Source organism: Choloepus didactylus, chromosome 8 (assembly GCF_015220235.1).
Source record: "Choloepus didactylus isolate mChoDid1 chromosome 8, mChoDid1.pri, whole genome shotgun sequence".
Taxonomy (NCBI): Eukaryota; Metazoa; Chordata; class Mammalia; order Pilosa; family Megalonychidae; genus Choloepus; species Choloepus didactylus.
This window is the reverse complement of record NC_051314.1, coordinates 46,857,921-46,875,079: the sequence shown is the minus strand read 5'-3', so window position 1 is coordinate 46,875,079 and position 17,159 is coordinate 46,857,921. Positions and strand designations below refer to the sequence as shown.

Below are 17,159 nucleotides of genomic sequence, written 5' to 3'. Positions count from 1 at the left end.
GACAGGGTCTGCTGGATCCACAGGGACCATGCACTTGGTGAGGCTGGGAGTCTGCATTCCGGGGCGAGTGAGTGGGCCTGCTGAATGTCCAGCAGCCACGCTGCAGTGCGGGGAAGCCGTGGGTTGATGTTTGGAGTCAGACTAGCAATTTTTAAAAGCCCAAAAGCAGCTGTGGATACAGCAGTGGGGACCGCACAGGAAAGTGCAGCAGGAACGGCATCTCCACAACCTGTGGGTACACCTCAGTATTCGGCGTGGATGATAGCCTTTCACGCACCTGCTGGTAATTGTCTCGGAGCGAGGCAGGCAGGGGTTAGCCAAAACGGGGGAGAAATGCCCCTAGCAGCCATCTTCCCAGGGGGCTGGGAACGCTCCTGCCCAGCGCCAGTGCCACAGCCCAGAGCTGCGCCAGGAAACCCAGTGTGACGGGAAGCATTTCCAGGAACGCATGCACACACTACAGTGTCTGGTGTGGACAGTGGCCTTTTGCATACTCACAGCTGGTTGTCCAGGAGCTGGTGGGGGGTGGAGCAGTGAGAAAGGGGGGAGACTGGCATGCTCCGTTCAGCCATCCTTTCAGCAGGCTGGGAATGTCTCTTCATGGCCCAGCGGCCCAGAACTTCCCTTGAGGGATGGCGTGCACTTGTGACATAGCACAGCCTTCCCTCAGCAGAGGCCCTAGAAGGGCACGGCTTGGAAGAGGGACCCATTCAGAAATCCCAGGGACCTTATGCCAATACCAAGGACTTGTCGGTCAGCAGCAGAGATAATCTGTGGCAAGACCAAACTGAAGGTTTAGACTCTTGGAACAGCCTTAAATCTCCAAGAACACTGGGAGGTTTGATTGTTAAAGCTGGCCTCACTCCCTAACTGCTCAGACACACACCCCACATTCAGGGTGGACAGCACCAACTATATACACAAAACTGGTGCACCAATTGGACCCCACAAGAATCAGAGCCCCACATACCACAAAGACAAAGTTGGGGAGAACTGGCTTGAGGGGAATAGGTGGCTCTCAGATGCCATCTGCTGGTTAGAGAAAGTGTATGCCACCAAGTTGTAGAGCTGACAAATTAGAGAGAAGTCCCTGAATTAGCATACATATCCTAAAAGAACCCTATCAAGTTAAGCAAATGCCAAGAGGCCAAAAACAACAGAAAATTTTAAAGCATATGAAAAAACCAGACGGTATGGATAACTCAGACCCAAACACCCAAATCAAAAGATCAGAGGAGACTCAGTACTTGGAGCAATTAATCAAAGAACTAAAGACAAACAAAACAAGAGCATGGCACAGTATATAAAGCACATGAAAAGGAGCATAGCACAGGATATAAAAGACATGAAGAAGACCCTAGAAGAGCATAAAGAATAAATTGCAAGAGTAAATAAAAAATAGATGATCTTATAGAAATAAAAGAAACTGTCAACCAAATTAAAAAGATTCTGGATACTCATAGTACAAGACTATAGGAAGCTGAACAATGAATCAGCAACATGGATTACAACAAAACAGAAAATGAAAGAACAAAAGAAAGAATGGGGAAAAAAATCAAAAAAATTGAAATGGACCTCAGGGATACGATAGATAAAATAATAAAATAAAACATCCAAATATAAGACTCATTGGTGTCCCAGAAGGGGAAGAGAAGGGTAAAGGTCTAGGAACAGTTTTCAAAGAAATTGTTAGGGAAAATTTCCCAAACCTTCTACACAACACAAGTACACAAAGCATAAATGCCCAGTGAACTCCAAATAGAATAAATCCAAATAAACCCATTCCAAGACATATTATGATCAGACTGTCAAATACTGAAGAGAAGGAGCAAGTTCTGAAAGCAGCAAGAGAAAAGCAATTCACCACATATAAAGGAAAAAACATAAGACTAAGCAGTGACTACTCAGCAGCCACCATGGAGGTGAGAAAGCAGTGGCACGACATATTTAAAATTCTGAGAGAAAAATTGCTAACCAAGAATTCTTTATCCAGAAAAGCTTTCCTTCAAATTTGAGGGAGAGCTTAAATTTTTCAAAAACAAATGCTGAGAGATTTTGCTAATAAAAGACCTGCCCTACTTGAGACACTAAAGGGAGCCCTAATGACAGAGAAAGAAAAGAAAGAGAGAGATGGAGAAAGTTTCTGTAATATTAGATGAAGATGCATTTTTAAGCCATATACTGACCACTGAATATAAGTTTGGCTTTATGATCATCATAGTCATCATAAGACACAACCCTATAGTAAATTATTTTTGATTCCATATTTCAGAGAGGAATAAACAGACATTGCAGAATGGTGACATTATGAAGGAGAAAACACACTTGGTATCACATCCTATTCCATGCTACCATTTCTTTCACTCTATTTCAAATGGATAACTCAGGTTTATGGTATGGCATTCTTTCTGAAACACTAGAAGTCAGAAGATGAAGATACTTGCCTCACTTTTCTGACTTGCTGATTGTAAATGTCATCTTAATCTTACATTTAACTTGTAAGATGACTTTTAGTTTCCTAATTGATAAAACAGGAATTAGACTAAGAATAATTAAAAACTATTAAATTAAAGTCTGAAAATGTAGACTTCTCTTGAAAATCCAAAGGAATACTCTTACACTTTTTGAGACCATTGAAAAATGTGTATTCTCAAATTAAGTTTTATTGTTTGGTGTAGATGAGATGCCATTGTCTGGAGATAGGCATGGGATATATAGAGCAAAGGCATATAGAGAGCAGTGTTGGTGAAAATGTCTATTTATATATGTTGAGACATCTGTCATTGTAGTCATTGAATCACTAAATTTAAGTGGCAAATATTAATTTCTATTTCATACACTGAAACAAAAGAACATTGATTGTGGACTCAAGATTTGCTATTTATTGCATAGTTAACGGAAAATACTGAACTATTTTAGCTTCTGAGTTCAGATAGAGGGTTTGGCAAAAAAAAAAAAAAAATCCATTTACACTTTGATCCCTAAACTTGTATAGTTTACAGAGAGAATTCCTATAGACAAAACAAAATTATCTCAATGCATTTAGTTCCTTAGTTCAGATAAAAATAATCTGAATAGCAAGGGTTATGTGTAGGCATATTTGTAAATATACAAAGGAGGAAGAAGGGGAAGTATTGATCTGTACTCAGATTTATTCTGCAACCTATGTTTGGTGAGAATGGTACAACAATAGCCTCAACTGTAAAATTTATAACATGGCCACTATTTTGTGATACCAAATAAGATGATTATGAATATTTGAAAATTAAATACTATTCTGAAACTTAAAAAAAAACAATAGAGGGGAATATAGGGAAAAAATATACCTATTGCAAACTAATTATAGTTAGTAGTGTTTTAACGTTCTTTCATCAACAGTGGCAAATGTACTATATCAATACTGTGAGTTAGCAGTGGAGGAGGGGTGTTGGGGTATGAGAGGATTTGAGTTTCCTTTTTTTTTTTTTTTTGTCTGTATTTCTTTTCTGGAGTAATGATAATGTTCTAAAAACTGAAAAAAAAAAGATTAATTGTGGTGATGGATACACAGCTGTATGATGGTACCAGGGACAATTGTTTGATTGTACACTTTGGGTCTTTGGATAATTGTATGGTATGTGAACAATCTCAATAGATAAAAAATTAAAATTAAAAAAAAAGAAAGTGAAGTATAGAATTGCCACATTATCTGGCCATCCTGCTTCTAGGTATATACCCAGAAGAACTGAAAGCAGGGATGCAAACAGACATTTGCACACCAATTGTTGATAGCAGCATTCTTCAAACTGCAAAAAGATGGAAGCAACCATCAGCTGAGGAATGGAAAAACAAAATGTGGCATATAAATGCAATGAAATATTATTCAGCTGTAGAAAAGAATGAAGTCATGATTTTTGTGACAACATGGATGAACCTTGAGGACATTATCTGGAGTAAAATAAGCCAGACACAAAAGGACAAATATTTTATGATTTTACTATTATGAACTAAGTATAATCAGCAAACTCTTGGAGTTAAAATCTACAGTATAGTTTACCAGGAGATCAGGAGATAGAATGAAGGCAAAGAATCGGGAGCTGATGCTCAATTTGTACAAAGTTTTTAATAAGGTTGATTGTAAATGTTTGGAAATGGATAGTGGTGATGGTAGTACATTATTTTGAGTGTAATCAACAGCACTGAACTATATGAGTGAATGTGGTTAAAAGAGGAAACTTTAGGATGTATATATCACTGGAATAAAGATTAAAAGATAAAACATAGGACTCTACAGCACAGTGAACCCTACTGTAGATGACATAGAAGTACAAGATTGTCCTTTCATGGGTTATAACAAATTTATGATTCTAATACAAGGTAGTAATAATAGAGTGGTATGTTGGAAAAATACACCTAATGTATATAATGGACACTAGATAGAACTATTTTAATGATATTTCATCAATTGTAACAAAGGCAACTACTCTTAAGAAAATATTACAAGTATAAAAAAAGTGCTATCATTAATAGTAACATGTTCCACATCAATGCATGGTGGTGGTGGTGGGGTGGTGTACAGGAATCCTATATTTTATGCATGTTTTTTTAATAAACTCACAACTTCTCTAACAACAACAACAAAAAAAAAACCAAATACAATCTGGATAAGTAGACATTAGCCAAGTGGAAGGAAGAAAATATAGAGATAATGAACAAAGGTTAAGTTAGGAGGTAGAGAATAAGTCCAGGGATCATGTCAAAGTCAGTATGGCCAAGTTAAGGGTGTAAAAACAATGACCAGGTGAAGGTGAAAGGTAGGTTTGAAAAAAGTCATAAGAGACATTATACGAATTGTTGATGTCATTCTAAGTGTCAAGGTGAGCAATATAAATGTTTTAGACAGGGAGTACCAATCAGGTTTGAGTTTCTGAAGTATTACTTCAAGCAGGGCTGGTTTCTTAGACATGCAATCTGTGCAGCTGCTCAGGGTTCTGTTCCCAGGAGGGCTCTACACTTGGTCTAGTGTTCTGCTGTCATCATCTGGAAAGTCTTAATTTTGTCTTTGAACTTATTTTGTAAATGAAGTCAAATTGGACAATGGAGCACCCATGCTTAGAGAGGCAACATTTATGTTGTAAGGATCTTTACATGGACAATCCTATGTGGCAAGGATGAGTGGCACCAGAGATGTATCAGAGAGAAGTTTTAGTACTCATAGGTTCTAGAACAGGGTCACACAAAGAAATGTCAGGAGTGTAGGCTCAACAAAGCAGGCAGGAATAAAGGTTACAGTGGACCTAGGTTATTCCCTTATAACGTTACATGTGTGGAGTTGTAGCAGTTGCCAAGCAACAGTCGGGACTGGGGAGTTTGTAGCTTATTTTAATGGGGGTGTGAACCCAGGCAGGGTGCAGGGAAGGGAGGGAGAAGCTGTTTCTTGTATAATCAAGTATCAGGGGTGGTTCTTGGAGGACCTCATGACAGGTGCTGCGATGCTGAGGCATCACGATAGTGGGAAAAAGAGCCCCTATGTTAGTTCACCACAATATTCCAGGCAGCAGCATGTACACATGTGGATACAGGCTCACGGGGCAGCGGACGGCATGTGTACCAAGCACTTGATCTTGCCACCTGGTACACACACATATACGCATACACACCAGGGCATTCTAGTGTGCCAGGGGATCCTGAGGTGGAGATGGCTGCCAGGACCCAGGCCCTGAGTAGCAGCAGCCACCAGGACAGCAGCTGTAGGAGGCTGGCTTGTTGAACCTCTCCTACAGCATCTACACAAGGATCTGTTCTCCCACCTCAGTGTCAGGAAAGGAACTGCGGCTTACACTCTGACACTAAACTTCAAGTTATTGAAAAAACAAACAAACAAAAAAGGACACTGAAATAAAAGCACTTCAGGGCAACATCACAAGGCAAATATCCATAGGCTTAGAAATAGAAGTTAAGTAGAAATATTCTGCATTTAGCAAAAGAACACTTATTTTCACATGAAGCTTTGAACAAACTAAATTTTAGTTTTTCCTTGTAATTGAATATAAGTTGATATATAATTGTTTTGAATTATACAAATTATGAAGCCACTTTGGATTTCTTGTATAACTTCTTTCTGTAATTACAGGAAATAGCAGAAATACTACTATGCCATTGTACATTTACATTAAGTGAAATTCAAACTTATACCAAACCGATTTGTATGAAGAGTTAAGTGTTTTTCAGCAAAATGTGTCCACAAGAACAACTCTAGATGTTCTAAAAATTACTATTTCAAAATAATTTTAGAAACATATCCCAATGTTGTCAGGCTAACATTCTTAACAGATCCAGGGAAAAGTTGCATCAGCAAATATCTTTTTCAAAATTAAAATTTCAATATGTAACCTTCATTTGCCCAGAATTACTGACTTTTAATTATATTGATTGAAAATGAACTTTCTAAAATAAGTCTTGACTTAATAAATTTGCAGAAAACCAACAGAAAAATTAGTCACATTGTTTATTCTGTTACATAAAGTCAACAATTTTTTTTGCAATTTAAGATTGTTGTTACTCATGTACCATTCTTACCCATATTTTAAATGATGACATTTTCAAAGGAAAAAGCTTTTCATTTTAGAGAAATAGAACAGAAAGCATGTTTCTGTTTTTTGAAAGAAGCCCCACATATCTAGGCTTTGCAAGCTGCACAGCCAACCCCAACTAGAAGCTATGTAGAGAATGAACTGAAAGACGGTGTCGATGAAGGAAAAATATCCAGACAACCTCAATGTTGCATCTTTTCTAGAAGGAGAGTATTTTTAGTTTCCTGTCTTTGGTCCTTCCTCCCAGAACATATGCTTATCAATAAGGCCTTTTAGTGAGTCTTTCAAGTTCTAGCCCAACAGATTACACATTCACCCAAATTTCAGTGTATGGTCACTCCTTTGGATAATAACTCAGTATTTATCAGTATTTCAAAATAGTTCAAGTTTTATTTTTAAGCTATCAATTGTTACTCAAATTTAGAAATTGAGTTCAGTTGTTTTAGGTTAACAGAAAGTAGATTGAAACAGAGGGAGTTTGTGATGTGGAAACTGATATCACACATATAATCTACTTGTGAATTTTATGAATATATGAAGAGTCCAGGAAGATAAGGGTGAAAACTAAAGTGATATTGCTTTAACTGATAACTATATATTTGTTAAACTTTAATGTTTCAAGATGAATATTTAAAAATCAGATTTGACATATCTTTCTGTGAATCTCATCACTCCCTAAGAAAAATTGTTGCTCGATTCAGAAGCAAGATATTTTGGCAACTATTATAAATTGGTATTTGGCATCTTATAAATTGTTTGTGAATCTATAGTCTTAAGTCAAGAATATTCTCTACTATATATTTGCTCTACTCCAAATCTTCTAAGTCTAATTACCTAATAGAACACGTCACTCCTCTAAGAAGCATATTTTTAAATAAAATTTGCTCCCTTGATTATAGGTCACAAAGCAAGCATTAGATGTGTTATAAGTTGATGTTCATGAAAAGTACCATTTCTTTCCGTTTCTATTCTAGAAGCCAAGGTATGACCTCTGTTTTTTTCTATTAAGAACAGGGGAGAATGATTATCTTTTAATTGGCAGAAGAGGAAGATTAATTTAAAAGGTAACCTAGTATGTAAAAACACAGTTAGAAACAAGGAGCGAAACATTAGCAGTAAAAGAGATACCACAACATTGTTTCTTCTTTGCTTATTCAATAGTTATTCTTAGGCACATATAAAATAGCACAAACATATTGATCCTGCCCACAAGGCTTCCTGTCTAGTCAGTAGATCACTTGATAGGTCTTACAGCACACTTTAAGTGGCAGCAAACCTCATGCTGCACACAGATTCCTCAGAAGGCTCTCCATCCACTCCAACAATGATTTTTCCATATTAGAATCACAGCCTCAGTATGATTCCAAAGGAAATTACAATTTAAAATAATTAAGTAAACTGCGTTTATTTAAAAACTGATCAGGTTAATCCAAATACAATTTAAGAGTAATGATCCTGACAGTCTTTTAAAGCATATCACATTTTAACTTACAGAAATACTAATACAGAAAAAGCACTTTTAACACATTTCCTTACTCACAGGTTAAAACTCTCCATTCCCTCCATAGGTTGTACTAACCACACCAGTGCCCTAACAGTCACGTAGAAAAGGCTGCTATCTAGAGGGCTCACAGAACTCGGCTGCCTTCATTTGAGTTCAAAGACTACCATGGGATCCTTGTATGTTCTCCCCCTATGCTTAACCTTATTTTAATTACAATTACATAATGTAATTAAACACTACATAAACTGAAAAGGAAATTTTTCTATGGTAACTAAGTTGAGTGTTTTGGAAAAACGTAAATGTAAGCTACTTTAAAAACTGCTATCTGTATATGGGTGCTATCTAATTACTGGGTGGGGGACAGTAAAAATGAGGGAAAACTGAACACAATTCTACATTCAAGTTATTTCAAGTTGTCTTAAATTCTTAGTCTACTATGAAGAAATCAAAACAGTACATAGTAGGTATGTGGTTTATATGCCAAAGAAAGAACTTTGAATTTCTCATCAACGGACCAATTTTTTTAGCTTTCTGGACCCTTCAAACAATTGATAAGTGAATTATACATTTTACTATTTAACATGAAAATAAATTTGAGTAATCATGAATCTTTTCATAATCCTCCATTTTAATCTACTTTTAATAGAGCATTTACTCATTCTAAGAGCTTCAGAAGATGTTTTTGTAGAAAGGATTTAAATCTTTACTTATGTACAAATATGAATTAGAGAAAACATGCTATATTTTAAGGATCTCATCTAAAAAGATATTTCAAAATCTTTAAGGCAGTTTTGACCACACTTAAAAAATTCAGTGTCTTATTTGCACAAATGGGGACAGATGTGGATCTTAATATTAAGAGAATCAACTTTTGAAACCTGTTTCCAGTTTATTGGAGAAAATATAGAAGAACTGATAGACCATATCAGATGTGTCTTATTGATGAAGTCAGCTAGTGTTATTTTTTAAAGTTTTCCCACTAAGAGAGGTAGAATACACAAGAGTCATCAGCCTTGAAAATCTACGGTTTTATATCAAAGCTAACCTAAGAGGGTTTTATAATATACTCTAGTTGATTTAAGACCACATAATAGGACACCTATTATCTTTCCCAAGAACCAGACATTTCTTGCATAGTTTATAGATATCCAACTCAATTTGACACCTAATTCCTATGCTAAACAGTTCTGAATCTCATAACACTTCCTCTCCTACAGCTTTCTTCTCATTGCTACATGTAAACATAGTTGTGGGATACAACAGTTCTCACATTTTCAGTTTGCATCTATCACCTGGAGGGCTCCTTAAAACAGACTGCTAAACCCAACTTTCAGAGTTTAATTCAGTAGGTCTGGGATAGGGCCTGAGAATTTGCATTTCTAACAATCCCAGGTGATGCTGATGCTGCTGGTCCAGGCACACATGGTGAGACTCCCTGAAATACAAACCACCCTTTTGTTGTTTTCCTCCAAATCATTCACACAAAGAACTTGTTTAGCATACTTCATTAAAATTTGGACAGTGAGATTTACATTGCATGAGTACAGATAAATTAACACAATGTTAAATTTCTCAGTTCTAACAGATCCATCAGCGAGGTTAATACGAATCTCTCTGACAATATTTTCCATGACTCCAGATTCCTGCACTGTAGCTTGGTGACCACTTTTTCTTCTATTTCCCTTCTCCCCTCTTGCTGTTTGACCCAGCACCCAAATTCCTACTAACTCTTTATAAAGATCACTTTAACATTGCTTAGTAATCTCTTTAGGAAACACTGTAGGGATTCAAACTCCCTATCCAAAATGGGCTTTCAAGGTATTAGGGAAAGGGAAAAAAAACAAAACAAAACAAAACAAAAACACTCCTGAAAATATCGCTATCACTTATCTTAATAGTCTTTCATTTTTCCATACTTAGATTGTACCATGGTTGTTCATCTTATCTTCAATTGGAATGCTACTCTTAATTAACAGCTGAGACAGTAGAAAACTAGTGCCTGCCTCTTCTTTGTGAACTCAGGGATAACATGAGGTAAATAACTCCCAGGCAGATGAAGGAGTAATTGTATGTTGTGATGGTTATTAGAGTGGTGGCAGAAGCAAGAGGCAGACTTGATTCAGCTGGGTCACTATGGGATCCATTAGTGTCAACATATTCATAACCAGGGGATACAAATGAGATATATGAAGTCAATTCTTCATATAAGTGAACCAAGAGAAGAGTAACCTACAGCATGAGATGAAGAACTTGCCACTAATCCAAAGGCTGCATAGCTGAGGTTACACGTGCAGATACAGTAGAACATGAGAGGAGACGCGCTCCCTCAAACTACTTCATACTTCTAGAAAATGGGGAAGACCACGCTTGGAAATTTGATGGAAACAAGTCATAATCCCATCTCTCAAGGAAGAAAGCATTTTTATTCTGATTTAATTTATGAATGGGTATGCACATTTTGGGGTTTACACCAACTATGTTTACAGCAGTAATTTCACTCCACTGAAAGATACTTTACTCACATGACAAGTCTCTGTGCCACTGCCTCTTACCTGTTTCCACCAGGGTTTCCCGGGGCACGGAGGACTGGTGCAGTAAGGAGTCTGAGGGTATTATTGAAGGCAGCTGCAGCAGCATGATATTCCTTTAAAATACCATAATACAGTCTAAGTTTTCATGGCAATTTGGCATCCTGTTGCCTAACATATTGTTTTTGTCTTACTTACTTAAGATGGGTTCTCTCTCACCTTGATATCAATCTTGAAACAGTTATTTTCAAAGAATTATCTTCCCATCAGTCAATATAAAGGAAAAGCAATTTAAAATTTTACCAGTCTCTCTCGGAGAATGTCAAACGGGCATCTTAGTCACACCACACAAGTACATTTCTGAAATGAATTCTTTCTTCCTAATCTTCTGTAGCTGCCCCAGGAATACTTTTCTCTCTCTTGCTAAACTCTCTTAAAATCCCGATAAATTCAGCAGGCTGTTTTCTAGTAAGTGTGGAGCGACTTGCTAGATGGCACACCATGGGAACACTGGCTCAGTTTAGTCGTAACAGAAGCTTTCAAACAATGCCCACCTTATTACTTACACAGCACAAAGGGTCCTGAAGAGCAGGCAGAGACCCAATCGTGGCTGGTCTCCCAGGGAGGCTAACCATTCTGGGGGGGAACCCACGGACACCAGCCCTCCGCACCCCACATGTCGGAGCAGCAATGAAACCCTTCTGCCCAGGATCAGCTATTTATACAACCCAGGGGGGGAAGGCGCCCTGATTAGCAGCCTGGCTGCTTGTTCCCAGTTTCAGGTTTAAGGTATGGTCAGGCCTTTTTATTAGGCTTAATCTTCCTCTGGGGCTGTAGAATGTAAACAATCGGAAACATCTGCACACAATAGAAAAGGAAGAGGGGTAGGCAAGGGGAGGGCCTGGAGACGGTCCTTCCCTGTCCCTGCCTTCCCCCGCAGTAATTTAACCAAGTTTTACAGTATATATTTTATTTATTGAGCCCTTACTATATGCCAGATACTGTTTTAGAAGCAGGTTCACAGGTATGAACGAAACAAAAATCCCTATCCCCATGGAATGTATAACCAGTGGAGAAAATAGACAATTAATTAGCAAATAAAATGACTACACCAACTATGAAATGAAATTTCCTTTTATCCTCTGGCTTGTTGCATCACAGGCACATTTTATAAACCAGAATGAATATTATGATGCCATTAGAAAGGGTAATATCTTACAGCTTCATTCAACAGATTCAGATATTCACAGGACTTAATTGCCCAAGATCATTCAGCTGGCTTGCAGTTAGTTGTGAGAGATACAAATAGGCAGTAGATGAAACAAAGCCTCTGTTCTTTTCTTTAGAATAAACTGCTTTTTTGCAACACTAATTATAGGAATGATATCATTTTGGAGATAGGACTTGCATCTTTTATTATTATTTCCTTGAAATTCCTATATTAATCCAGGCTGTCCCACTTACAAGGTGTGTAATTTAAGGTAAATATCAACTTCTTTCAACTTTCTATTTACTCTTATGTGAAGACAGAGGTAACAACACAGAATCCTCTATTGAGTTAATAAATATGAAAATGTGTGAAAGGTAAAATACTATACATATTTAAGTTAATATTTCTGAATATTATGTAGCACTGCAAGGACAAGCACATAAATATGAGAATATGGAGATATGACTTATCAATGTACTTCCAAGATACAATAGAGCTTAGTGAAATTTTAGGAACACTCTTGTTTATAAACAGAGAAAAGAAAATGTTGACAAAAAATATGAGTAAGAATAATGGTGGTATTTAAGAATGTTGCCTCTTTCAACCTGAAACAATATGCAGTTTCCTAACAAAAAAATCATAATCCAGGTAAAATGGTAGAAGAAGAATTGAGTATCAAAAGTAAAAATAACTGAAGTTAGGATTATATTTTTAAAATACACACTGAGATCATGACTTTTTCATCAAATAATTCTCATACATTCCTTCTATTATGACTCTGCTGATTCTGCTTAACCTGACAGCTTGTTGTTATAGAGCCATTGTTTTCAAACTTGATCATATATCTGAATAACTTGGAGAGACTGTTGAATAACCCCCACCCCATCAAGAGCTCAGGGCCTCACACTCAGATTTTCTAATTCAGTAGGTCTGGGTTGCAATTTTAGCACATTCCCAGGTGCTGCTGCTGCTGCTGGTTTGGGGACTGCACTTTGAGAACCTCTGACATGAAGGAAACAGATTTACAACGATGGAGCGAGGCACCAAAGAATAGCTATTTAATGCTGTGAACAATCTCATCCTAATATTCAGCTTGTATGCAATTTGCTTTCAAACAGAGGTTTATAGTGTATATTGCTTAACCCCCTTGACAGTATGTAGATACATTGTTAGTATCAAGAAGTACAGTTCGCTTTGACTACACAGTATTCCTTGTGAAATGAAAACCCAGAGTACAAACTACTGAGAAGTTTTCTGGGGAAAAAAACAAAAAGCAAATGGCTGGTTTTGTTTTGCACTCTTTTTTAGAATACCTCATTATCTCTGTGTATCTCTGTGTACACAGTGGATTCTATACATTGATATTTTAGGGCTCAAGAACACTCTTATTCTAAGCTTATACTTTAGTGCAGTAAAAGTTGGGTGATAGTTTCAGATGCTATGAGAAAGAAACCTAAAACTACATTTGTTTAAACAAACTGAAAGTTTGTTCCTCTGTTACTATAGTATCTAAATGTAGGCAGGCAGGCTCTGGCTGGTAGACTCTGTTCCTGGGCCAATCAGCTCTAGGTAAAAAGTGGTTTTATCTCTAGATCTGAGGCTGCTTCCACTGTTGTGGAGAAAATGGAAATCTAGGACAAGCAAACTGTGTTTAATTTGAGAATGACCAAGAAGTTGCACAAGTCACCTCTACTTCTATCCTATTGGCAAGAACTTAGGACTGCAAGGAAGGCTGGGAAATATGCCCAATTAAAACTTACCGGGGGTGAAGGAGAGGAGGAGGACAGAATCCACAACTGAAAGCAACATCCTGAGAACGGATGGGGGGGGGGCGGAGTTTAAAAGTTATCTATTGCAGGTGGGATCATACCAGGTGAAATAAAGCAGTTCAAAATTTAGTGGAAATAAAAAAACTTTGTGTAGACAGATTCCTTTGAAGAATTTCTGAAGGAGGCTACTTGTCTAAAGGGAGTGGCAATATTAAGTATAACATTCCAGACATGAGTTTATGGCCCAAATTATTTTTAAATAAATCAGTTTAATTTAAGAAAAGACAGAATAAGCTTACTTTCTTTCCCTGGGGTGAGGAGATGATGTGATTTCACCTATGAGTGTGTGTTTGGGAGGTGAAGGTAAGAATTAGTACTACTATTGAGTAATATTTTCCATTCTATTTATACATATTATAATTCATCTATCCAATAAGAAAGAAGAAAACTTCTATTTTCATTTTATTTTACCATTGAAAATTAGAAATTGATACTGTAGAATTTACACAACTGTTTTTCTCCCACATTTGTTGTATGTTTAAATGTGTCCTAAGAGCTTTAGATGAAAGCAAGCATTGTTATAGGTTTAATTCCTTCCCATAAAACAGTCTAACCACCTTTATTTTTGCTTAAGTGAATGTCCTGTTCAAAAGTTATTTTTATTACTTTTCTAAGCTGCTATCTGTTTCCTCGGGTTCTTATTCCTGGTTTTCAACCTTGATACTCTGAAAAGATTAAAATTTTACAAGTAAGAAACTGTTGGCATTTTTTTTTTTCCTAAAACAAGGGGAGATGGTATTTACAGGCACACCAAATTATTTTCAATTGAGAAGAGAAGGAATCATATTAATAGAAGAAGGGTCTAAAATATAGGTATGTTCTAAAGGGTGTTTGGTCATAAGGGTGGGTCATGAATATCTGAGTGTGTGATTTCTCCTGAGAAAGTCACAGCATGTTTATATATCAAAATAATTTTGTCTCAACCCAACTTTTATGACCTTTGTGCAACTGCAGAAAATGGGTCACCTCCTTCTAGGTGTACAAACTTCCTATTGTGAAATTAGGCACTTCATATAATGCTTTAACACCTATAAATTGCAGAGGAAGTGACAGTTCTCTGTACTTATGTACAGTATTCCACTGGCAAGAGCTTGTTCCCTATATGTGAAAAGCTGAGATGAAAATTGGAACACCAAGGTGAGAACCAACTTACAATACTCTGAGTTGTTGTGACAGATTGGAAGCAATGTTGTGATATATATTTTATGACATAAAAGCTGGAAAGTTGACTACAGCAACTACAATAGCAGGGCCCTACTCTCCATCACTGGCAAAATTCTGGCTGAAATCCTTCTTAGAAACTACAAAAAGTATTATCAACTATTCCACTTCAAATTAGGGTAAGAACTTTTAACCCCTACCCTGAAGAGGAGACCTTATGTTTGCAATAGATTCTGCATTCACTTAAGGGGCCATGCTCAAATGAATGTGTACCCCACTGGAAGTCTTTGTTAGTCAAAATTTTATTTTAAATCTACATGTAGAAATTGGCTGGAGAATGGACAGCCAGACAATCCGGGGGTGGGGGTGAGGTGGGGTGTGTATGTGTTAATTTGGGTGAGTTTTATATCCAATAAAAGACATTTTGTCACCTTAGTTATTACCTTAGCCACAAGAGCAGGTATGCAGTAAATAGCTGGTATTTCTTTCTCTATTATTGTAGCAACAGAACAAAAGTAGCAAGAATACTATCAGGATACAGCAACTTTTTGATGGATCAAGTCAGTTATCAAATTAAATAATCTTGATTAATATCATAATTTTCATTGTTTCTACACTCAAATGTACCTTAAAAGTTGGTAACAATGTAACTGAATGAGATAATATTAATATTTAAAAAGTATTTACTTATGTATTTTCAATTACATTTGTTTAATATATGAATTTTTAAAGTAGACAAATGACAATGTGGTAGGAAATTATCATAGTGATTGGAAAGTATTATTACAGTCATATTCAAGCATATAGTATATCTATAATAATGATCTTTTCTAATTAAATAGCAAGTCATAAAAGGCTGAATTTATCTAGTTATCCAACAACCTCAGGTGAAGCCTTTTTCAAATATAAGAATGAATTGTTAATAAACATGATAACTGCATAATCTCATGTCTGAGTATAAATCAAATCTTCTAAAACCAGAATTTTACTTTTAAATTATCAGTTTTTATAATTGTCTGAATAAAGGGCAGTTTAATTGTGTATTAAAAAGGTACCTTAATGTATAAAATTGTGGACCTTGATCCAATTAAGAATATTATATGGGGTTGAAAAGCCTTTAAACAAGTATTATTTCTAATAATATAAAATTGTCCAAGTCAACTGTTGTCTATATTTTAAAGGGCTAAACAGGAAAAACAGGAAAATACAACAAAGGGGAAAAAGGGAAATATTTAATGGTATTTTATGTAAAAATTCATGACATAAATATTTATGTGTAATGGATGATGTATTTTTTATATAATTCATACCCAACCTAGAATTTATTCCTATTTCAGAAGGCACTGGGGAATACTCTCCCACATGGCTGTTACAACATGTGAAGAAGGAAGGAGGGAATGGAGGAGGAGGAAGAGGAAGAAGAGGAGGAAGAAAGAAAATAAGAATGAGCAAAGAAACAGGAGAGATGAAGAAGAAAGCATTAAACTAAAGAGTATATAATGGAAACAAATTAGAGAAATATTAAAAGGTCCAGAGTCAAAGAAATAGAAAAAAAATAAATGAAGAAGAGAATGGGTAGGTGATGCTTAATTTGTAAAGAAACTTTAACAAGGTTTATTGTAAACATTTGGAATTGATTAGAGGTCATGGTAGCACATTGCTGTAAGTATAATTAACAGCACTGAATTATGGATGTGACTGTGGTTGAAAGGGGAAGTTTAGGGTCTTGTATGTCACTAGAAGGAAAACTAGAGGATAAAACATGGGACTGTATAGCATAGTAAAACCTGTTGTGGACAATGATTGTGGGTAATTGGACATAAGAATGTTCTCACATGAACTGGAACAACTGTATATCACTATTACACAGTATTAACATAGTGGGATATGGGAAAATACAACTAATGAAAACTATAGACTATAGTTAATAGTAATATCATAATATTCTTTCATCAATTGTAACAAAGGTACTATACCAATGCTAAATGTCAATAATAGGGAAGTATAAGGACTATGGGATTTTCCTTTTTGGAGCAATGAGAAGGTTGTGGTGATGAATGCCCAACTCTGTGATTATACTGAGAGCCATTGATTGTAAATTTTGGACTATATGGTATGCAAATAAAACTGTTTAAAAATACTTGTTTATCTTGCTTTGATTTAAAATAATTCAAGTTTTACATGTAAAACTTGAATAAAAAAGGCAAGCAAAAAAATTGACAAACAGAAAGCCAATAAAAGCCTAGATCTGACTGATCCCAAGAAGCAAAGCCTACTTAACAGTTCAACTTATTAAGAATTTTGGACTTAATTTAAATTATTGACTTGGAAAGACAGTCCTGTCCTATAAGAAAG

At 36.2% G+C, this 17,159-nt stretch overlaps 1 long non-coding RNA gene across 1 annotated transcript in view; it reads left to right on the top strand.

Moving 5' to 3' along the window:
* LOC119542445 overlaps nt 1–16,944 on the top strand; it is a 41,417-nt gene extending 24,473 nt beyond the window's left edge. Inside the window, exon 2 of the long non-coding RNA XR_005218475.1 lies at nt 16,142–16,944. This is a non-coding gene — a long non-coding RNA (uncharacterized LOC119542445). The remainder of the gene's footprint in view (nt 1–16,141) is intronic.
* The last annotated feature ends 215 nt before the right edge of the window (nt 16,945–17,159 follow it).